The 25,980-nt window shown below is 34.5% G+C and overlaps 2 pseudogenes; both read right to left on the bottom strand.

The window, feature by feature from the left end:
* LOC100071937 (von Willebrand factor A domain-containing protein 5A-like) overlaps positions 1 to 25,980 on the bottom strand; it is an 81,513-nt pseudogene that overhangs the window by 24,659 nt on the left and 30,874 nt on the right.
* Positions 22,992 to 23,915, bottom strand: OR10D5IP (olfactory receptor family 10 subfamily D member 5I, pseudogene; annotated as a pseudogene).

The following is a 25,980-nucleotide window of genomic DNA, read 5'->3' as shown; positions in this document are numbered from 1 at the left end:
CATTGACTCTGTTACTAAAATAATTTAGCCACTGATGTCTGAGGAGTTAATCGTGTACTTTCAAAGCAGCCAGTATGAGACAGTTATACTGTAGAAAAAAAATGAAATCTCAGTCTTCTGATTCTAGAAGAAAGACTAAGCACATACTGAAACTTTGATCTTTCTCTAAACACAGAGAAATTATAGAAAATAAAATAAGTATATAACTGCAGATGAAATGAGGAAAAAGCTTTCTCTATAGACAAGAAATAGAAAATACCCAGTCAGGACACTGATAGCACCCCTTTGAGGCTGGGAACCAGAGCTGCCCTGTCCAAATTAGGCTGGGGCCAGAGCTTACAACCCAAGCAAGCTCCAGGCCAGAGCCACACCTCACAAAGGGCAAGGTTAATGCTACAAAATTATCACCATCCAGGAGGGACAATAACTAAGAACCGTTTTATAGGAATTATCATCAAATATTCAAGGAAACCACTATTCTGAATAGATATTAAAGAAACTCAAAAGTCAGGAGAACTTACAGATTAGAAAATAAAACTACTAGGGCATCTATAAGAATTTACAATATAAGTATAAAAAGGCAGTTAAAGAGATAATATTATTATGAAATAAGAACAAGAATTCTGAAAGAAAGGCAAGAAAAGTTTTGAAAATAAACCAATAAAAATCTTGTAAAAATAATAGTATTGAATTAAAAAATTCACTATATGACATACGAAAGAACAGCAGACTACACAGAATAAATTACTGAACTAAAAGATTTACCTCTGAAAATGAGCCAGCATATATCACAAAAAAAGTAAAAAACAGAAAACAGAAAAATTGATACTTTTTAGCATTTTCTCTTGGAAGTTATTTCCTGGTTTTCTGAAATTCTAGAGCTAGGATTGCTATTCTTCCCCCATCCTCTAAAACCTACCTTATATCACCCCTTGGAATCTTACTTTTCATTTTATCATTTTTACTTTTGGGAACATGCTGAGAGCTCACTCAGCTTCCTTTCGTTTAATCCAGCTTCGTCCAGGAGGCTGGGAGAGTCCAGTCATGTTAGGTGAGAACTCTTCCTAGAAGATTCATTCAAGAGGATTATTGCTTTCTTCTTTTCAAAACTTACATAATGTTTTCATAATGAGGTGCTAATCATGCAATAAGTAATGAAAACACAAGAAAAAATATTTTTAATTCATTAAAAATCCCGCTTCCCAGAAATAACCACTGATAATTTGGTGGACATCTTTCTAGGAAACACACATATATATGCCCACACATACACAAATTTACATAAGTGAAATAATATTGTAGTTATTAATCCCTAGTTTTCCTATCCCCTAAATATTTTTACATCAATAAAAACAGATAGCCATTTTAGTTAAATGGCTACCAATAATCAATTTTATGGCCTCAAAATGTATTTAACCCAATAATAGTAATATTTTTTTCTTAACTGTTCATTATCGTGAACTATCATGTTTAACTAACTATCCTCTCAATTCAGACACTCATTTCATATGAGTATCCATCTATACATATATAATCTCAATTTCTTCCCTGATGTAGAAAGGCTATGTAACATAGCAATACTCTCACATCTTTTCCCAGAGTATTTTTGCATTGTCTTTAAAAAGAAAACCACTAATTTTGTTACTTTAAAAAAAAAGTCTTTGGATTGTAAAATTTTGGAGGGAGCTTCCCAAAAGGTAAAGAAAGAAAATTCAAATTTAAAAACCAAGCAGTCTGGGGCTGGCCTGGTGCCGTAGTAGTTAAGTTCACAAGCTTAGCTTTGGTGGCCCAGGGTTTGCGGGTTTGGATCCCAGGCGTGGACCTGCACACCACTCATCAAGCCATGTTGTGGCAGCATCCCATGTACAAAATAGGGGAAGATTGGCACAGATGTTAGCTCAGGGCCAATCTTCTTCACACACACACACACATACAAACACAAACAAGCAGTTAAATTAGAGATGTTTGGAAGGATAGCCTAAAAGAAATAAAATTATAGATATCCTTTCCCATAGGGGTATGCAACAGTATCATCTTATTTAACGAAGATGTGGAGAAGAAGGCACAGTTTCCCTCCTGCATCTTTGCCCACACAGTTACTCATATTCTTCCAAGAGCAACAGGAGAAAGACATGAGGCCCAGTAGCCACGTATTACGACTTGTGATAACTAAAGACTGTCAAACCCTTTGTTTACATAAGAAACATATTGGGCTAATAGGTTTATATTATACCTTTATGAATACAGAGAAAAGAGAAAAACAATTCTGCCTAATAGTAAGTATTTAGAGTATTTATATTTTCAGAAAAATACAAATTTATGTTCAGATACAAAAACTAGTGCAACAAATTATCAACTAAAGTAAACCAGACATTTTAGGCATTAAAAGTTACACTTTAGAGAACATAGAACAATGTCTCCAGTTCAGGTGGATGTCCTAAAAGTTATCATTGTTAAAGCAACATTTACAAGAGCAATTTTATAAAAATCAAAAGCAGAAGTACAGCACTATCCATTTTCTCAAGACTCTCAAGTTTTGTGAATGTTTTTATTTGTCGTTTTTTCAAAAGGGGTTTGACAATACACAATGCTACTATTGCTGTAGTTACAAGAATCTTTCCCTGTAAGAAAACTTTTCCCTCTTTCATTTTTCTAAGATTCCTTTTTGTGGTGATTGCTAATAGAAGAGGCAAATTTTCAAAGCTAAACTCTAGAATTTAACAAGTTAGCATAGAGAGAAATCTTAGAACTTTGAATATGGGAAATGAAGAGGTCAGGAAATTAGCAACTGAACTCTGAGAAATATAATAGCCTGTTTTCACTTCCAACCAAGGATTAAAATGGGGGAGACAGTTGCTGTTTCTTCCATCTATCAATTCCAAAAGGCTACTCAGCATTTTGGGCTTGGAGAGGAGAGTGAATGACATATATTAGAGATGTTTTAGGAAAAGCAAAATGAGAAAAAAAGAGGAGTTATGGGAAACCAGAAAAAGAAAAAGAAGTGGGAAAAGTTGAAGGAATTTAGTTTCTAGCTCTGAAACTAAATAGGATGAAAGAACAGGTGCTTTTCTTTTCTTTCACATCACAAAATTTTCAGTCAGATTTATTTAGTCAGAATTTAGTCAGAAATTTCCTTGGGTCGGCCCGGTGGCACAGTGGTTAAGTTCACGCGTTCTGCTTCTCAGCAGCCCAGGGTTCGCCGGTTCAGATCCTGGCTGCAGGCAAGGCACCGCTTGGCAAAAGCCATGTTGTGGTAGGTGTCCCACGTATAAAGTAGAGGAAGAAGGGCATGGATGTTAGCTCACGGTCAGTCTTCCTCAGCTAAAAGAGGGGGATTGGTAGTAGTTAGCTCGGGGCTAATCTTCCTCAAAAAAAAAAAGAAAGAAATTTCCTCTACTGTTTCCTTTTGTTGAAACTAAAACTTAGTATCATGTTAACATCACAGTTTCTAGGCTAAAATTAATCTCTGGGGCTTCTGATAAAGGAAACGAAGATGAAGAAAACGCCCAATTCCCTTCTCTCATAGCTAAAAGGAGGAATAATGGGGGTATATATAGGCTAACAGAGGTAACACATTATCATCAGAGTAGTTCTGCATTCTGTGAAGGCAATGCAGGGTCCTGTGACCTTTGCCAAATGTATTTCCATCAACACTTTCCTCTTGCCTAAATTACCTGCATAGCATACACACAACAGTGTGTATAGTGGCACCAACATGTAAAAATGACAGTAATTTAAAGAGATTCATACGCGGTAGAGTAATCAGAAAACCGTGAGCTTCACAGACCTCTCATGCACAGTTTTAATCATCATTTCAACTGTTCTTTATCCTATGAATTCAGTTCTGGGATGTTTATTGCTGCCAGTCAGCAGAGGAATCTAACTTGTCAGTGCCCAATAGTGCCATCTGCCTGTCAATATGGGACATTTCACTTTGATTCAGAGGCCAATCTCAAGGGCAGAATTCAAAACCAAGAAGAGTACTATTGCAATTTGGATTCCTTTTATTTCACTTCTTGGTTTCCAATTTGAAGAAATGAAAGGAATCCAAATTGGAAATGAAGAGGTGAAACTCTTGCTGTTTGCTGATGATATAATTCTATATACAGAAAACCCTAAAGAATCCATCAGAAAACTGTTAGAAGTAATCAACAACTACAGCAAAGTTGTAGGGTACAAAAGCAACTCAAAAAAAATCAGTTTCATTTCTATACACTAACAATGAACTCACAGAAAAAGGAATGAGAATACAATCCCATTTACAATTTCAATGAAAAGAATAAAATTTCTAGGAACAAACTTAACCAAAGAGGTGAAAGACATGTGCACTGAAAACTATAAGATATTACTGAAAAAAAAATTGAAGAAAACTTAAAGATATGGAAAGATTTTCCATCCTCATGGATCAGAAGAATAAATATAGTTAAAATGTCCAAACCACCTAAAGCAATCTACAGATTCAATGCAATCCCATCAGAATCCCAATGACATTCTTTATAGAAATAGAACAAAGAATTCTAAAATTTATACGGAACAACAAAAGACCCTAAATAGCCAAAGCAATTCTGAGAAAAAAGAACAAAGTTGGAGGCATCACAATCCCTGACTTCAAACTATACTACAAAGCTATAGTAATCAAAACAGCATGACACTGCCACAAAAACAGATACACAGGGCAATGGAATAGAATTGAAAGCCCAGAAATAAAACCACACATCTATGGACACTTAATCTTCAACAAAGGAGCCAAGAACATACAATGGAGAAAGGAAAGTCTCTTCAATAAATAGTGTTGGTAAACTGGGCAGACACATGTAAAAGAACGAATGTAGACCATTATCTTGCACCATACACAAAAATTAACTGAAAGTGAATTAAAGACTTGAATGTAAGACCTGAAACCATATAGGTAGTACATTATTTAACATTGGTCTCAGCAGCATCTTTTCGAATAGTGTTTGCTTGGGTAAAGGAAACAAAAGAAAAAGTTAACAAAGGGGACTACATCAGACTAAAAAGCTTCTGCAAAGCAAAGGAAACCATGAACAAAACAAAACCCCACAAAAGAAAAATAAATGGGAGAATATATTTGCAGATCATATATCTGACAAGGGGTGGATCTCCAAAACATGTAAAGAATTAGAACAACTCAACAATAAAAAGACAAACAATCTGATCAAAAAATGGGCAGAAGATATGAACAGACGTTTTTCCAAAGATGATATACAGATGGTCAACAGACACAAGAAACGATGTTCAACATCACTAATTATTAGGGGAATACAAATCAAAACTACAATGAGATATCACCTTACACTAGTCATAATGGCTGTAATTACCAAGACAAAAAGCAACAAATGTTGGAAAGAATGTGGGGAAAAGGGATCTCTCATACACTGCTGGTGGGAATGCAAACTGGTGCAGCCACTCTGGAAAATAGTATGGAGATTTCTCAAAAAATTAAAAATAGAAAAACCATATGATCCAGCTATCCCACTACTGTGTATTTTTCCAAAGAACGTGATATCAATGATCCAAAGAGATTTATTCAACCCTGTGTTCATTGGGGCATTATTCACAATAGCCAAGATGTGGAAGCAATCCAAGTGTCTTTCTATGGATGATTGGATAAAGAAGATAGGGTATATATACATACACACACACACAAACACATACACACACACACACACACACACACACACACAATGGAATATTACTCAGCCATAAAAAAGACAAAACCATCCCATTTACAGTAACATGGATGGACCTTGAGGGTATGATGTTAAGTGAAATAAGCCAGACAAAGAAAGACAAAGACTGCATGATTTCACTCATATGTGGAAGATAAACAAACACAGGCAACACATTAGCAGCTACCAGAGAGGAAGGGGGTTGGGACGGTGGGCGAAAGGGATAAAGGGCACATATGTATGGTGATGGACAAAAGGTAGATTAGCAGGGGTGAGCACGATGAAGTGTATTCAGAAATTGATAAATAATAATCTACACACCGAATTATTCAATGTTATAAACCACTATGATCTCAATAAAATTACTGGGGAGAAAAAGATAAAAGGATCATACTGTTGCAAAAGGAAATCATTGCCCAACCAAAATCAGAAATTAGGACACTTCTGGAAATATTTTTTCCCCCAAGCCATGACCAATTCCTTGTAAAAAAGAGCTCTGATTATGGCACATAGTTTTTAGATGTAAAAGAATCCTTAAAGATGATCTAGTCCTCTTCATTTTATAAGTAATAGAAACCAAGATCATACAGGTAAAACATATTGTTCAGGGTCACAGAGATTATTATTAGTGGAACCACTGTTAAAACTGGTATTCTTCTGATTCCTAATTAAGTGCTTTTTGCACTTTACCATATGGGGAAAAGACATTTCTACTCTTTCCTACTTCCTCATCTGAAACCACTATGCAAGATCACTATTATTAATACATTCTTCCACCATAAGAACTGTAATACGTGTGGACACACACACACACACATACACACACACACTGCGACAAAAGGATCTTCTCTCTTTTTTTTAGTTACTTTTCAACTAATGATTTTCTTTTTTTCTTTTCCTTATTGAAGTAACATTGGTTTATAACATTATATAATGGATATTCTTCTTGTAGTCAGAAATCCTCTTAAGAGTAATCTAAAAAAGACCTTAAAAAAACTCCAAAAAGCCAAAACCACACTCATAAAAAAAGAAAACAGACTTGTGGTTACCAGAGGAGAGGGTTTGGCGAGGGAAATTAGAGGAAGGTGGTCAAAAGGTAAAACTTCCAGTGATAAGATAAGAAGTACTAGGAATGTAATCATGTACAACATGATGACAAGAGCTAACTCTGCTGTAAGATATATAAGAGTCGTTAAGAGAGTAAATTCTAAGTTCTTATCACAAGAAAAAAGTTGCTTTCTTTTTTCTTTCTATTGTATCTATATGAGAAGATGGATGTTAGCTGAACTTATTGTGGTCATCATTTCAAAATATATGTAAATCAAACCATCATACTGACACCTTAAATTTATACAGTGATGTATAAGTCAATTATTTATGTGATGTATGTCAATTACTTATCAATAAAACCGGAAAAAATAAATCCTCATGAAACTATAATTAAGTATAACAAAATTGAAAAACCTATATAAATAAAACATTAAAAATATAATTATTGTCTTTACTTGGAACTTTTTTCCATCTGACAATAGCATTCTAAAATCTTCAGCAAACAGATATATCAATAACTAAACAGAGTAAAAAAATAAGTAACCAAACCTCCTTTTTTGTATAATTAAATTCATTTATTTATGACTTTTTTTGTTCTAAAACAAAAGGTAATTTTTGATGTATGTGAATATACTAACTGTGCTACAAACTAGATTGGTGTTTTAAGATGCCAGCTTCATAGAAGGTAGTTAAATAGGCATAGGAGAAGAGATGAAGTAGAACGGGCTCCTCCAGAGGGAAGAAAAATGAACCAAGTAATCTTTAATGACATTTTAACTCTAGGTATCTTAATTCAACTTTTTTGCATGATGCATAATCTACTCTGGATATAACTTAAATCGGTTTATTAAGTGGAGAGGCAAAACCTGAGGAATGAGTATCATATGGGATGGTACCACAGGTAGAACAAAATGGTACCATAATTTCTGCAAGATTTTCATTAGTAAATAGTCCATTTCTCCTTTCCTCTTATTGAAAGTCATGGAGGTGTGTCATCCTGTCACAGTGGGAAAATATTCCATCCCTCTCACCTCTTTAGATTTATCATACATGACTACAAAACATGTTCAATAGATTATTTTTCTTTGTAATAATATTAATGTTCAGGATGGATGTTTAATTTTAAATGATATCTGGATAAGCAATCTCCAAATTAGCCTTTACTGATTTCCCATAAAGTGTCTATAAAAAATCAGAAACAAAAAACGCCTAGCAAGCCCAAAATATACTAGTGACATCCAGATTATTTCAGGATTTGGAAGAATATCCTCAAAATATAAAATTTATGGAACTAAACTGTGAATCACAATCAGTGTGTGACGAATGTAATCTTCCAGAAATAGTATCTTGCAACTCTAAAAGTGGGGATCAAGATGTTACAAGGTCCACAGCTAGTAAGTGTTAAATTAAAGATAAGGTAAAAATATCATGTGTTTTCTGCAAATAGGATCACATTATACATCGGTTATTAATCCAGAAGTTTGAATTTTGCGATCTAATTTTGAAATGAAATCTTTGCTAGTCTTTAAGAAATTTCTAAACATAATAAGTGTATTGGGGAATTTTGGAATGTATGAGAGCCATCTTTTTGCCCATATGAATTGCTGGCAAGTTTAAATTGAGCTTTTCCAATCTTTACCTAGCTCTTAAAATTTGACCTAGAAATCCTTCAGTCACTCTCAACGTACTATGGTGCAGCTGACTTGTAAGAAAAAAATCTTGGAATTTATTTGTGTTTTAGAGTTGCCATTGACTGGCTGTTCAAATGTTTTTGTCTTTTTAAATTTTTGTGTGTTTTTTTACCAGATATCTTTCAACTATTTTGATATATGAATCAGGTCTTAGAATCTCAAGAGCCAGTTAAATCTCCTTTCTATGGCTTAAAGAAATTGACTCGACTTTCTACTCTTTCTGCCTACCTTCATTCCCTATTTTTTCTTCATCTTTAAGTAAAACATTCCTTTTTCCAAAGCTAATGGATCTAGAAATGGGAGGAGACTTATAGAGTCCCAATATCTGATTTCATTCATCCTGGAAAGATTGAGTCAGAAAGATGCCTAGATTGAGTTGTTTATACTTTCTTCCCTTCTGCCCCTTGTCTTTTCCCTTATTTCAACATACCAACTCATCTTTCTGTCCTATCTGCTAAGGGATCCACAGCTCCTTTCCTATGCCATGATCTCTGACTCATATTTCCTTTCTCTTCTTGCAGAATATTGCATGATTCTCTTCTACCATACTTTCAAACCAAAGTAGACGCCCTGGCATTTAGCTCATTTCTTTAACACGTAACCTCATCACCCAGGATATCTGAGAAAGGGGCAATGAACTGGGAAAAGCCACTCACTGAAATCTCAGATGGTAATTATGACACAGAACTGAATGTGTACATGGGAAATCAGTGAGTCTAGCCTGAGAAACACAACCCTGGAATTGGGAGAATGTGGTCAGACAGAGTTTTGGTTATTTACACTATTACATGTAAGATCTATGACTTGGTCTGTTAACTGGAGGAAATGTGTGAATTTGCGTGTTGTGTAATTAGGCTCATTAAGCAATTCAATTCATTAAGGATAACATTAATACTGATTATTGGAACTGAAAAATGTGCAGTGAGAAAACAAAACAAATTTGGACCATTATGTAAAGATACAACTAATAAATTTATTTCAAAATTATATTTAGTCCCTCCTATGTTCCAAGTACTGTAGTAGATACCTGAACTGCAGTCTCTATCCACAAAGAGTTCACTGTCTAGTGTTTGTGTGAATATGAACTGGAGAGGGTTACCTTAACAATTTCTAATCACTATTTTAAGTTCAACAATAATTACATAGTAGAAACAGTGATAGCACAAAGCAAGGAGAAATCAATTCAGCTGAGCTGGATTAGGGAGAGTTTCTCAGAACAGAAGATAATTGCGATCATCTGTCAATAATGGAAATGATAAAAAGTTGTCTCTTTTTGAAAGTCTGCCATGGTCCTGATATTGTGTAAGATGCTTTGTACAAATTATCTTATTTAATTCTTACAACAACCAGAAAGGTATGAATTATTATGCAAATTTTACAGACGATGAAACTGACAGATTGATGAGGTTAGAATCTGAAGCCACAACATTTGTTGTTCAAATCCTATATGATTGTCCCACTATATTTATAATATGTGAGCCTAAAAGGAGACGTGAAGGATGCTTAGGGAAAGATATAGAGACACAAATCATAAATAACTCTTCTGGTGTTCTACTATTGTGAAATGGCTGAAGTGTGGATGTGTGTGAAAGGAGTGATTATGCATGATACCAGACAAAAAGATAGGAGGTTCATATAACAGGGGGTTTGAACACTTAACCTCAGGTCAGATTTTCTTTGTGAAAAGTTTATAAATAGCTAGCAGAAAACATGCTCTAGAAAGATATTAGGTTCAGGGCATTGAGGGTGATGGGAATAGGCACCAATAAATCTATTCTGAATACAATAGAAAGTAGAAGCATGGGAGCTCTACATTCAAAGGTGAATAGAGAAAAAATAAAAGTAGGAGAAAAGAGTGGGAAAAAATTTTCTGGATGGGAGATTTCAATGAGGTAGAAGAGGAAGGCTAGTGGGAGAACACATTTACAGATCTGGAAGACAAAGAGGTTATATTCAACATGGGCTATCAAGTGAGGAAGCTCAGAAGTGGGGCAATTAAGGGAGATGACAGGTACCAAAGAATGGCCCCAGGTTGGGATTCTGGAGAAAAGTAGAAATAAGGGCACATGCCTGAAAGCTTTGAGGGTTGGGTGATTAATGGTTCATCACTGAAGACTTTAACATCACCTAAGATTGGTGTAGACGTGGGTTGGAGAAACAATGTTCTCCAAAGATTTCAGTGAATTTTTAAGCATGATTGTGAGAATAGCCGATGATAAGGCACAAGTATAGAAAAGCTGTTTGGACTTCTACAGGAGCAAAGGTTTTACAGAAGAATAGGAGAGTTAAAGAAGTTCAAACACTTGCTGTGGATAGGGTTTGGATAATACATTTACATTTTTCTACTAAGTTATTTACAAGATTTAAAAATTGGTAAACTTTACCTAAGCATTTACATTCAGGTTATCTGGAAAACCAGAGACACTATCAACAATTAACTTGCTTACCAATATGTCAACTAACACACCTAGTTCTTGCTACATACGGAATTTTCAGATGAAACATATACAAATTCTGCTGAAAGAACAACCTTCATTCAACTGACAGGAAGTGTAATTAATATTTTAAAGAAGGTAAGGACCTATAAGTCTTTATTTATAATAAAATGCAAGGAGAGTTATATTTGTCAGTATAGCATAGGCTAGGCCATGATAACAAGTAAACCTAAAATTTTAGTGGATAAATGCAACAAAGATTTATTTCTTCAACTTCAGAAGTCCTGGATGGATAGGAAACTCCCTCAATAGCTTTAAGAATCTTCATGTTGGGAAGAGTGGAGAGGATGGTCAGTTAATGTGTTTTTGATAAGTTATTTCTGAGAGTGGTTTGCATCTCTTAAGCCCACATCTCATCTGTCAAAACCCAGTAAATGGCTCAAACACAACAATCAAAGAGTAATAAATAACCCCTCTTTTGTGCCCAGGAAAATAAAACAAAACAGGGTTTTGTTTACATGTAGCATTGCCTTTGTCCAAAGAGTTTTTACAGAAGCAAAGAGGAAGGATTAAGAAAGAGGTCATCAGTGCCTGGGATTATCATTGTGGAGGAAGCATAGAGCAATGTGAGTATGTGAACATGGGGGAAGATACAGAGCTTATGAATGGAGTTAAAGAAGGGCTTGCACTTATGTTGGTGATTGAGAATAACTAAGATGAGTCACAGTAGCATTATAGGCAACTAAGGCTTTACGTACATGCAAACAGGGGATATTGGAGCCTTGGTACAACTAGGAGAAAATAGACTGATCTGTGAAGAGCTGAGATTAATAGAAGCTAAAGTTTCTGTTTTGTCTAAGTCCAGGTGACGAAGGTAGAAATCTTCCCTTTCATGCATAAATACTATGAAGTTTCAAATACTGTTGGCTAAAGAAGTATACTTTCTTTTATATTCAGCAACTGCTTTTGCTTAATATTATTTTGAAAAGGAGAAAAATAAGAGATTCTTTAATATGATTGCTAAAGAGTGACTAATGGTTGACATTCTTACTTAGCTCACAAAATGAAACTCACAAACTGAGAGAGGGTAAGTAATCTCTTCTCCTCCTCCAATGTCATTTTAATCAAAATGGATCGACCACTTATAATGAGTTTAATTTTATTTATTGTGCTGAATTAATCAATATGTAGAACAGCAACTTAAACACAAATAAGGCAAAAATATTGTTTTACTAAAGAAAGAGATTAGTGAGATTTCTTTCATTTTATTTAAATGAAAGTTATTATTAGTGCATCTGGTGATGAACTCAAGAAAGCTACTTACTAAATATTAACAATGGCAAGTGTTCTACACTCTGGTATAGAAAACTGGCAAGTTCCTCACCAAAACCAAAAGAGAATAAATCCATGAAGAGGAAGTACCTTTTATAATAACATGTTTCCATTTGGGGAGGTAATGAGTTGATGTATGACATACTGTCCACATCTTATACAATATCTCCTAATTAAAAGGCCTGTAAGGATGTTCAAAACTTGGAATCATGCCAGAAACCAATAACATAAAATAATTTTGAAAAACATAACTCAGAATCTGGCAAAATTTTCCAATAATAATAATTCAGATGAGAATGATCTCAAGCAGAGAAAAGAAATAGAGGAAATCATGATTTAAGCATCAATTGTCCTCTGCTCAAAAATGCAGGTTAAGGAAGAAGAAAGAATAAGGAAGAGATAGTCCATTGTCTACTTCCAGATGCATCACCCTTTCACTCCTGTCTATGCCATCCTCCCCTACACACTCTTATCCATCAATGTTCCTTTCTACAGTAATTTGAGATGGCAATTTCTAGTATGCAACATATCTGGATAGCTGGAGATAGAGGGAGAAAGGAGGTGGTTTCTCAGACATCTAGGACAAAGAGAAAACATTTGTAAATAATGTACTGTAGCCAGCAAAAGTGAGAAAGACCAGGTCTCTAGTAACAGGAAAACAGGAGTCATGGAGATAACATGTTTATTATACAGATTATATAGATAAAGATTATTATATAGATTATATAGATAAAGAGGGATTTGGTTAAGATTAAAAAAAAGAATACTCATTTAGAAATGCAATAGTGAAATTTAAAGACTTTTTTCTCGTCAACTACATTGTGAAGTTAATAATTTCTATGCCCTAAATTACATATTATCATAATTTAGGATGCTAAAATCAGGAAATATTTTAGTAGCAGGAAATACTAAAGCAAAAAACAAATTGTGAAGTTTTAAAAAAATCTAATTATAAAGCTTAAATTGGTTTTAAAAATTTTGTACATTACAAGCCTGTTTTCAATCCTGATGTATATGGACACAATGACACAACTTGATCATATGTTGGAATATAAAAATATCTTTTATCAATTCTAAATGTAAAACATATCATACATATTTTCTAACAACTAAGGTAATAAGATAGTAATTTAAAGAAATAAAGTCTTTAAAAAATCTAAAATTCTTTATAATTAACCATGTGGATGAAAATATAATAAATGTACTTATAATTTTATAAAAAGCAAGAGAAAAGACAAGTTAAAACAAAAGACAATTATCACTGATATTGGGAGGAATGAATAGTAAAGATACAAATAGATGTCTTTCACCTCAAAACCTAATGCTAAGGTAATTGATGAATTCAAAAGTTTTTCTTTCAGGAAACATCTGAATAAAAGGTAAATTTTCTGCAAATCCAACGCCACAGTATCCGTAATTAAAATAGATGTGAATCTCTGAATAAAGTTTAAGTAAATGAAATCAAAGGAAATAGTAACAAGCCCAGTCTCAAAGACTATTTACTTTGCTCTAGGAATCCACAGATACTGACAACGGAAATGTATTAAAACATTGAAGAACAGGACAAGAGCTTGGCTATCATGAAGATACACAGAAATTAAATTTCCACCTTGTAAGCAAGTAAATTCCAGGTATACTATTGAGTTTATTAAAAATAAAAACCCTAAAATTCATTAATAAATATTTGTAAGAGAGGAATTATAAGAATTTCTAAGTTTATACATAATAAGGAAAAACAAAAGAAAAATAAAAAGATCGATAAATTAGATTACATAAAAAATAAAGACTTCTGTACATAAAATATTGCAAATTAAAGCAAAAGATAAAAAATCAATGACAATGTAACAAATGAGAAGTTATTCTAAATTTATGAAGAATACAAAATAATAAGACAATTTGCAAGATTCCATTAAATGTTAACAAAGGAGGATGAGTAATTCTGCACTAAAGGAGATATTCAAACAAATATATAAAATATACTGCCTCATTTGAAATAACAAAGAACAGTCCAACAATAGGTTATTAATTTAACAAACTATGACAGTACTTAGCAAAGGGAAAAATATTTTGAGGGGTGGTTATAGACATTTTTGTAAAGTGTTGACAAGGTGCAAAAAACAAAAATAAAAAAGCTCATATTCTTTAACCCAGTAACAGCACATGTAAAGACATATAAAATGTGGGAAAAACTTTAAGTACAAAGATGCTCACTGTAGGGTAATAGGTAATGGAGAAAAATGAATCAAAATATAAGCTTGGTAATACAGGAATCATTATGATGACTATATTGATACATAAAATGGGATAACATGCAGCCTTAATATGCCCATTAATGTTTTATGGTGAGGAGGGATTTCTGGCATGACAGCTTGAGGATCTCTATGGACCTCCTCTTGCTGAAAAGTCATGATAAAGAACTATATAAAGTCTCTGGAAATGGTCCCTATATAGCAAATAAAAAGAAACATTTATTTAAGACAAATGGATGATAATTTGGTAATAACAGAGAAAACTTGTGGTATTTAAACTGAGATTTTCTCCCTCCCATCCCCATTCAACCTACTGAGATGGAAACTCTACTCCAAACTGGTACAGCCAAGAGCACAGGGTTCCCTTTCTCCCCAGCTCCCAGTCAGAGAGCTTATCTTCCTGGGAGGAGCAAGATGTCAGCATTTCTCATCCTGTCCCCAGCTATGTGTTACTGAGGCTAAGTTCCAGATAAATGTGGCCAAATGCAGGAGCTCCTGTCTTCTGCCCAATTCCTATCTATGAGGGAGAGGCTTTACCTCGGGTGTGATACCACTGAGCATATTAAGGCCCTGACCTACCTTGCCCCATCTCCTAAGGTGATGGTTCCACACTAAGAGGGGCAGGTTAAAATGATATGAGGATGTTGCCCATCCCCCATTTCCACTGAGTGCTCAGCTCCTAAAGAAGTGTTGTCCAAAGAGAGAAGCACACCGTTGTCTCCACTCCCAGGTCCAGAGCCCTGAAGCAGACACTATGTCTGGGGGAAGAAGCAGACAACCTGGAGAAAGACATCTGAAAGGAGCCAGCCTGGAGTAGGAATGAATCACAAACCATGATCTCATGAACTGCTTTGTAAAAGAATCTGAAATATGACTGAGTCTACATAACAATTTAGGTCCTGGGGAACTATTGAAAAACAATAAAGCAATCAGTCAGAAATTAGTGAAGCTGAACAGTTGGGTGTGGTCAGGGGAAGAGACCATCAAAGTGAGCACTGCCAACAACAGTGTTATCTGTGGATTCTTCTGGGCATACTCAAGACTGTATCTTTCTCTGAGGAAAACATCAGAGGTCTAATACTACAAGGGAAAAAATAGAATCCACTAAAATGATTCAGCCAGTCACTAAAGAAACAAATAACAACCATGTCCTCCAGAGGGAGGCAGGAACCAGTACTCAAAATTACTAATATTTATTGTCTAAAATGTCCAATTTTCAACAAAAAATTATAAGACATACAAACAAACAGGAAAGCATGACCCATATACCAAAAAAAAAAGCAGGCAAAATAAACTGCTTGTGAAAGTGATCAAATGTCGGAATTAACAGGCAAATACTTCAAAATAGCCATTATACATATGTTCAAAGAACAAAGGAAATTATGATTAAACGAGTAAAGGTATGTGTGATGACAATGTTGAATCAAATGGAGAATATCAATAGGTAGAAATTATAAGAAAGAACTAAATGGAAACTCCATGGTAGTAAAGTACAATAACTGAAATGAAAAATTTACTAGATGGGCTCAACAGTAACTTGCAGAAGAAAGAATGAGCAAACTTAAAGATAAGTTGATAGAGAGTATGCAAGCCAAAGCACAGAGAGAAAAAAATGAAGAAAAATTAACAGAGTCTCAGAGAAATGTGGGACACCATCAAGTCCACCAACTGACACTTAATAGGAGTTCCAGAAAAAGAGAGGGAGAGAAAGGAGCATTAAGAATATTCAAAGAAATAATGGCTAAAACTTTGCAAATTTATAGAAAAGCAATAAACTATATATCCAGGAAGCTCAATGAACGCCAAGTAGGATAAGCACAAAAAATCCACAAACAGACATAACAATAAAAATACCAAAAGCCAAACAGAAGGAAAAAATGTGGAAAGCATCAAGAGAAAATTGACACATCACTTACGCAGAAACCACTGTAGGAAGAATAGCTGACTTCTCATGAGAAACTGTGGAGGGCGGAAAACAGTGGGATAACCCTTCAAGTGCTCAAAGAGAAAAAGAGCCAACCAACATCCTACATACAACAAAGCCATCTTTCAAAAATGAATATGAAATAAAGACATTCTCAGAAAAACAAAAATTGAGAGAATTTGTTTCTAGCAGATGCACCTTACAAGAAGTACTAAATGAAGTTCTTCAGGCTGAAAACATGTAACCCCAGATGGTAATACAAATCCACATACAAACAAAGAGCAATGGTAAAGCTAAGTATGTAGTTATAAAAGATAGTATAAATGCATATTTCATAATTTCTATGAAATTATTTTAAAAGTATCATTGCACATACAACATAGAGAAGTGTAATATATTTGCTGAAAACAGCAAAAAGGATGTAAGTAGGAGCAAAGCTGTACTGGGCTAACGTAATGACTCCAGATGGCAATTCAAATCCATAGAAACAAATGAAGAGAGCCAAAAATAAGTAAAAAGATCACTATAACAAAAGTTACAAGTACATATTCCTTTACTTTCTTCTCTCAGCTTCTTTAAAAGACAAAATTTTATAAAGTAATAATTATAACCATGCATTGTTGATTTTGTAACATTTATATACACAATATGTCTAACAGTAATACCACAAGAAGGGGGGGGGAGAGAATAGAGCTATATAGGAGGAATGTTTCTATATCACTCTAGAATCAAGTTAGTAGAAATCTAAAGCTTATTGTGATAAGTTAGGATGTAAGATGGTAAGCCCTAAAGCAATCACTAAGGTAATGGCTCAAAAAACATAGTGAAAAAAAATCCTGAAAGAAATTAAAATGCTACGGGCCAGCCCACTGGCACAGTGGTTAAGTTCACACGTTCCGCTTTGGCAGCCCCGGGTTTGCCGGTTCGGATCCCAGGTGCAGACCTATGCACTGCTTGTCAAGCCATGCTGTGGCAGGCGTCTCACATATAAAGTAGAGGAAGATGGGCATGGATGTTAGGTCAGGGCCAGTCTTCCTTACCAAGAAGAGGAGGATTACCAGCAGATGTTAGCTTAGGGCCCAATCTTCCTCACCACAAAAAAAAAACAAACAAAAAAAGCATAACTATTAAAAAAACACTTCATTTAGAAATTAATGCAACAGGAAAAAGTAAGGGAGTAATGGAGGAATAAAAAAGACATGACATGAAACAAAATGTTAAATAGAATATGTAAATCCAACTATATCAATATTAACATTAAAATGTGAGTGGATTAATACTCTAATCAAAGGGCAAAGATTGTCAAACTGGACAAAAAACAACAACTTCATGATCCAAATACATAATGTCTTTAGGAGACACATTTCAGTTTCAAAGATACAAATAGAATGAAAGTAAAAGCACGGAAAAAGATACATCATGCAAACAACAACCATCAGAAAGCTGAAGTGGCTAGCCTAACAGACCAAATAGACCTTAAAACAAAACAAAAAAATGTTACTAGAGATAAATAGGGACATTTTATAGTGGTAAAAGCATCAATCTATTAACAAGACAAAAAAATTAAATTCATATATGCATCTAACAACAGTGTCAAAATACATGAAGCAAAAACTGGCTGAAATGAAGGGGGAATAGAGAATTCAATAATACGACACTTTCAATAATGCATAAAATACATAGGCAGAAGGTCAACAAAGAAATAAATGACTTGAACAACACTATAAACTAATTAGAACTAATAGACATCGATAGAAGACTCTACCCAAAAACAGCAGTTGTTCTCAAGTTCATGTGGAATATTCTTCAGGATAAACCATATGCTAGCTCATAAAACAAACCTCAATAAGTTTAAAAGAATTGAGATATCCAAAGTATGTTTTCTAACTACAAAGAAGTGAATAAGAAAATCAATAACAGAGAGAAATTGAGGAAATTCACAAATATGTGGAAATTAAACAATACACTAAAAATAACCAATGAATCAAAAAAAAATCAAAAAGAAATTAGAAAATACTTTGAGATAAATGGAAATAAAGATACAACGTACCAAAACTTATGCACACCTGCTAATACAGAGATTAGAAGAAAATTTGTACTTTGCATACCTATAATAATAAGAAAGATCTAAAATCAATAGTCTAACTTTCCACCTTAAAACCCAGAAAAACAGACAGAACACTAAATCTAAAGGAAGCAGGAGAAGTAAATAGTATAGTTCATGGTGGAAATTAATGAGATAAAGAAAAGAAAACAACAGAGAGAATCAATAAAATCAATAGCTGGTTCCAGGAAGGATCAATAAAGTTGCTAAACTTTTATCTAGATTGATCAAGTGAAACAAGAGGAAAAAAATTACTAGAATCAGAAAATAAAGATGGGATATATTAGCAACCTTACAGAAATGAAAAGGATTGTAAAGGAATAATATGAACAACTGTACGTCAATGAATTAGATAACTTACCCAAAACGAACTACTTCTTTGAAAGATACAAAGAAGCTACCCAACCTAACTCAAGAAGAAATAGACAATCTGAATAGTCCTATTAAGAAATAAAGATTTATAATTGTAATAAAAAACAACCCACAATTAAAAGCCTAAGCCCACATAGCTTCTCTACTACGTTCCACGGAACATTTAAGGGAGAATTAACATCAATTCTTCACAAATACTTTCAAAAATAGAAGAGGGAGGAATATTTCCCAACTCATTCTATGAGGCCTGAAATACCCTGATACCGAAAATAAAAGACATCACAAGAAAACAAAACAAAACATAACAAGTAAATATTTCTTATGAATGTGGAGTAAAAATCATCAGCAAAATACTTGCAAACAAAATCCACCAACATATTAAAAGAATTACACACCACGACCAAATGGGAATTTATCCCAGGTATGAAAGTTTGTATTTGTATCAAAATTCAATTAATGTAATAAACCATATCAAAAGGCAACAATAAAAATCAGGATAATCTCAATAGATGCAGAAAAATCCCTGAGCAAAATAAGCACACTTTTATAATGAAAGCACTCAACACACTAGAAATAGAATGGAACTTCCTCAACATGATAAGTGGTATCTATGAAAAACTCACAGCCAGCATCATACTTAATGATCAAACACTGGATACTTTTCCTCCCATTGTAGAAGACAAGGATTCTGCTCTTAGCATTTCTATTCCACATTGTACTAGAATTTCTAGCCAGAGAAATTAGGCAAGTAAAAAGAGTAATGAAAAAGAACTAAAAGGCATCCATATGGGAAAGAAGAAAGTAAAACTATCTCTATTTGCAAGTGGTATGACTGTTTATACAGAAGATCCTAAGGAATACACTAAAACCTATTAGAACTGATGGAGTTCAGCAAGACTGCAGGATAAAAGATCAATGTACAAAATCAATTGTATTTCTATTTACTGGCAATCAAAACTCTTCAAAGGATATTAAGAAAACAATTCCATTTATAATAGCATCTAAAAGAATAAAATACCTAGGAATAAATTTAAACAAGGAACTGAAAGACTTGTACCCTGAAAACTATAAAACATTGCTGAAAAAGACTGGATGAATGGAAAAACATCCCATATTTGTGGATTAGAAGACAATGTTGTTAAGATGGCAATTCTCCCCAGGTAGATCTACAAATTCAATGCAATCTATATCATAATCTCAGCTGTTTTCTTTGTAAAAACTGAAAAGCTAATTTTTAAATTTATATGAGATTGTAAAGGACCCACCCAGAGTAGCCAAACAATCTTGAAAAAGAAGTAGAAAGTAAGAGGATTCACCTCCCAATTTCAAAACTTACTACAGAGTAATGGTATTTAACATAGTGTGGCACTGCCATAAGTATAAACATGTAGATAAATGGAATAGAATTGAGATTTCAGAACTAAACTACCTATGTCTATATGGCCAACTGATTTTCAACAAGGGAGCTAAGACCATTCAATGGTGAAGAATAGCCTCTCAACAAATGGTCCTAGACAATTGGAAATCAACATATGAAAAAAAAGGACTTTGGACTCATCTCACACCATATACAAAAATCAACTCAAAATGGATCAAAAACCTAAATTTAAGAACTAAAACTATAAAATTCTACTTAGGGGAAAACCCTCATCATCTTGGATTTGGGAATTTTCTTAAGAAATAACATCAAAAACAGAATCAATAAAAGAAGATATAGATAAATCAGACATCAAAATTCAAAACTTTTTGTGCATAAAGGGCACTATCAAGAAGGTGAAAAGATTACTCACAGAGTGTCAGAAAATATTTGTAAATCATATATTTCATAAGGGTCTAATATCCAAGAATATACAAATAACTCTTACAACTCAACAACAGAAAGACTGACTTAAAAATTGGCAAAGACTTGAATAGATTATTTTTCTAAAGAAGATATACAAATGGTCAAAATGTGTATGAAACGATGCTTAACATCATCAGTCATCATGGAAATGCAGATCAAAAGTACAATGAGCTACTACTTCATGACCATTAAGATGACTATAATGAAAAAACGCAAACTACTAAGTGTTGGCAAGGATGTGATAAAATTAGAACACTCATACATTGCTAGTGGGAATGTAAAATGGTGCAGCCACTATGGAAAACATTTGGTGGTTCATCAAAAGGTTAAACATAGAGTTATCATATGACCCAGAAATTCCAAGACCAAATAAAGACCCAAAAGAATTGAAAATAGGTGTTCAAAAATAAATGTGTATACTAGTGTTCATGGCAGCACTAATTACAAAACTGAAAACATAGAAACAACTCAGATATCTATCAAATGGTGAACGGATACACAAATTGTTGTATTTCCATACAATTGAATAGTATTTAGCCATAAAAAGGAATATGCTAACCCATGGAGTGTACAACATCAAGAATAAACCTAAGGTAAATTATGGACTTTGGATGATTATGATGTGTCAATGTACGTTCATCCTTGATTAAAAATGCACCATTCTGGTGAACGACATTGATAATAGAGGTGGCTATGCATGTGTGGAAGCAGGGAATATAAGGGAAATCTCTATAGCTTCCTCTGAATTTTGTTGTAAACCTAAAACAGCTTTCAAAAGCTAAATTTAAAAAAAAATAAAATAATGACTTCAGGAAGCCAAGAAACTAGGGACATTCAGGCGACATACAATAAGACAAAAAAAAAAGTAACATGCTACAACATGAATAAACCTTGAAAACATTATGCTAAGTTAAGGAAGCCAGTCAAAAATCCCCACATATTAGGTGATTCCATTTATATGAAATGTCCAGAACAGACAAATCTGTAGATACGGAAAGTAGATTGATAATAGCTTAGGGCTGAAGATGGTGGAGGAAGAGAGGGATTGTAGCTAAAGGATGGAGGATGTCTTTTTGTGGTGATGAAAACGTTCCAAAATTGTGGTGATGGTGGCATGCATCTGTGACTATACTAAAAGCCATTGAATTATAAACTTTAAATTGGTGAATTGTTTGGTATGTGTTTACAAATAAAGCTGTTTAAAAAATTGTGGCAATTGAAAATGCTCGATACACTATTACAACAAGATAATTATATATAAAATATGACTACAACTGTATAAATTTCTATACATGTAAATATAGGCATAGATATAGATGGCATAGATGAAATAATTTTAAACAGCAAATCAGAAACCTCTGTTCCAATTTAGTCACTAACGAGAGAGAAAGAAAGGCAAAAATGTTAATAGTGGCTATCTTTGGGTGGTAGGATTAGTGAGTGATTTCTATTCACTTTACTTTTTTACAATTTTCCTATTTTCTTCAAACCTATTTAGTTATGTGAGAAAAAGATGATTGTTATTTTTGAAGGTTCAGGTATTCTGGAAGTCAAATTCAGTCTTTGACTTAATGAAAAGAAATCTGCCATTCTCATAAAATTCAAACAATTGTCATAAAGAATGAACATACTCACCTGGGAGTACAGGCTCAATGCCAATAGATGTTTACAGGTATATGGATATCATCTGCTTCTAAAATGTAACTGACTTTCTTTATATCAGACAGAAATACATGTCATTCATCAAAATATGGACTACAAAATGATAGAAATCAATGAAGCAAATTCAACAGACTGCAGATTTTTTAGCAAACTGGAGCATACTCCAGGTAAATTGAAAATAAGTTCCTGGAGAAAGAGTTTATGCTATAATTCTTACAATACAGAGCCAGCATTAGCACAAGGATAAGATCCTTTTGTTTACATCCTAGCTCAGCAACATTTTCACTCTGACACTGGGAAAGTGTTCTAACTTCCCAGGGCCTTAATATCCTCCTTAGTAAATTAGGACAATAATATTACCTACTCCATATGATAATTATGGTAGTTACATATGTCAGTATTTGTAAAGTGAATAGAATAACGCCTGCATAAAATGGTAAGAATTGTAAAAGATTTTGTGGAATAAAAATCTATATCTATCTATCTATCTATTTATACACACACAAGAATCACACCAGAATCTATTCAACCTCACCCACTAGTGTCAAATCCCACATAGCAATCACACCAACTATAAGAGATTACTTGCCCCAGGTAAATACAAAGTAAAGTTGTAAAGACACACAACGACATGAAAGCTTAGGCCCCACAAGTATGTACTCCTTGGATCAGTGTTTTTCTCAGAACCAACTTCACATCCTTGTTTCTCAAGGTATATATCAAAGGATTCAGAGAAGGAGTAACAATATTATTTAACAGTGAAACCACGGAATCCAGCCAAGGGCTGGAGGCAGGCCGGAGATAAATGAAGATCACAGGTCCATAGAAGAGCAGGATGGAAGTCAGATGGGCACTGCAGGTTGAGAAGGCTCTGCGCCTGCCTTCTGAGGAGCTGATTTTCAATATAGAGATAACGATGCGAGTATAAGAAGTGAGGATAAGAAGAAAACACGTGAGTGCAACAACACCTACATTGGTGAAACTCACTGTCTGAGCCAGAGAGGTGTCTGCACAGGCCAGGGGCAGCACCACAGGGATATCACAGAAGAAATTGTCCACCTCATTGGGGCCACAGTAGGGTAACTTAAAGATGAGGAATGTGAGGACAGATGCATGCAGACAGCTCCCCATCCAGGTGCCTAGAGTCATGATGGTGCACACCCTGTGGTTCATGATGACTGCGTATCGCAAAGGGTGACAGATGGCTGCAAAACGGTCATAGGCCATCACGGTGTACAGGAAACACTCCGTGCAACCCAGGAAGTGGTAAAAGATCTGGGATGCACAGCCCTGGTAAGAGATGGTCCGGCCCATCAGGTAGAACATCATTTTGGGGGAACTCACTGAAGGGAAAAATATGTCAAACACTGACAAGTTTCCCAGAAAGAAGTACATGGGGGTGTGGAGGTTGGAGGAAGTGAGGATGGCCAGAAGAATGAGCAGGTTCCCCAGCAGAGTGAGCAAGTAGAAGGCCAGAAAGAAGACAAAGAGCACATTTTCCAGCCCTTTTGTGTGAGGGATTCCCATGAGGAGGAACTCAGTTACAGGAGTGTGATTCCTCATCTTCACTTCTAGTTAGACCTGGAAGATCAAAGAATGGCCTCATGAGATGAGCTTTTCACAAAAAACTAATACCTTCATAGGACCCATTGGAAACTGATAATACCTAATATAATGCAAAGAACTTATAAACAGGAGCCAGTCCAATTCTGTCACTAATTAATGTGTGACTTGGAGTAAGTCATTTAATTTTTATCTGTTTCCTCAGAAGGAAAATAGAGATAACACAAGAGACAGAATAGAAAGAGGGCAGAGAATAAACCTTACAGTTGGATATATCTGAGCTTAAATGTCAAATCTACTTCCTACTCTGTGACTTTGGATAATTTTGAAAAAATCTCTAAAACTCTTCTGCATCTGTATACACAGTATAATAATATCTTATGGTTCTTGTGAGGATTAATGCTTTATATGTATTAAGTCTTTAGAGTAATGCCTGCTCCTACCCACCCTTGCTGAAAAAATTCATTCAAGATACCAACATTCTAACTTGATTGAGCCTTTATTCCACACAGTATTTCTCTTAGGTTGACTCGCAGCAGTTCTGGGATCATCTATTGAGGTGAATGATTCATGAGACTGCTTTCTCTATCATCAGCCACAACAACTAAAAACTGAGAATTGTCTAATGGGAATACAATAAAATAGGAAGAAGATAATATTTAATGTGGGAAAAAGCAACAGACAACTACCTATATTAAATACAACCATCTTCTTTCAATATAAAATTTATTCCCTAAATAGTAATGATGTATGCAATATGACTGAATGTATATAATTTCCATTAAGGTTTTTAAGGTTAAGCTTCACTAATCAGGGAATATCTTTAGAAAATACCATGAAGACAATAAAGTCAGTATTAGCCCAAACTCGAACGGAAGAAATCCCCACACTCTTCCAACCTTCTCCTAGTGCATATAACCCATCAGAAGATGAGGAGAAGAAAGCCCTATAGACAGAAGGCACTTACAGACTAGAGTGAAGGGAAACAGTTGACTTGTTCTGGAAACCAGGCCCCATATCCACCCTTCCCTGTTTCCTTTCCTTTTAGATGCTTTGGAACTTGAGGACCAGTCTCTGAGGACAGAAAAGATGAGCACTCTTCTTTTTCAGAATAAGTCACTCAGGCTTGAAAGTCTAGACCCAACAGTACCTCTCTTCCCTAAGCGAAGGAGCAGCATTCATTCCCTCAAGAGAGCATAAGTGTCTTTAGTGTTCCTTTGGGACCCACTTACCCAGTCGGCATCAACTCAAAAGACTGTAGAATAAAAGCGGCAATTAGACCGGAGACTTTCCCCTCTTCCTTCCCTCCTTCTTTCTACCCACTGCTTCAACCTCATTATTTCTTAGACTAAAACAATTATGTAATAGCATTTAGTTATTTTGGGTTTCTAAATCTTTTTGATTATCAATATCTCTTGGGCATGTTTTTCCTCTACTGCAGAGCCATCCATCGGGTTCAAATATTTGAAAGTGTCCAGTGATCCTGTGCTTGGAAGTCCTGTGTTTGAAGAAGGAGCTGAGGATTAGGAAAGTAACCACTTAAAGAAAAGAGGCAACAATCCCATTTTGGTGTCAAAACAAAACAAAACACACCTGCAACTGTTTTTTTTTTTTTCATATTTGGCTTTCTAAGTCTCCCAATTATCACTTCTTCAACTGCCTGAATTCATATCTTACCACTTTTTAAAATTTCTTCTCTTGATTTTCCCTTAAAACTGCTACTGATGTTTATCTTACCATACTTTAGTTACTGTAACTTAGCTCAATTTACATTTAAAGAATTCAGTCTGCTGACTGCTGTGTAGGGAATGGATCAGAGCAAACAAGAGCAGAATTTGGTAGGGGTGATAGAAGCTTACTTTTACTGGCTGCCCAAAGAAAGAAGCACACGGACCTATTAAAAATGTTATGGCTAAAATTGCTTTGAGATAATAAAAAAGCCACAAAATAACAACTGTAATAAGGTTTAAGTAATTGTACAACATTCTAATAATTGTTGTCCTTCATGTCAAGGAATTCAGAAGAGACTTCTAGCTCTATGAGTTTGAAATCATAATTACTTCTT

The sequence above is a fragment of the Equus caballus genome, chromosome 7, assembly GCF_041296265.1.
Source record: "Equus caballus isolate H_3958 breed thoroughbred chromosome 7, TB-T2T, whole genome shotgun sequence".
In the NCBI taxonomy this organism is placed as follows: domain Eukaryota; kingdom Metazoa; phylum Chordata; class Mammalia; order Perissodactyla; family Equidae; genus Equus; species Equus caballus.
This window is presented reverse-complemented; position numbering and strand designations above follow the sequence as displayed.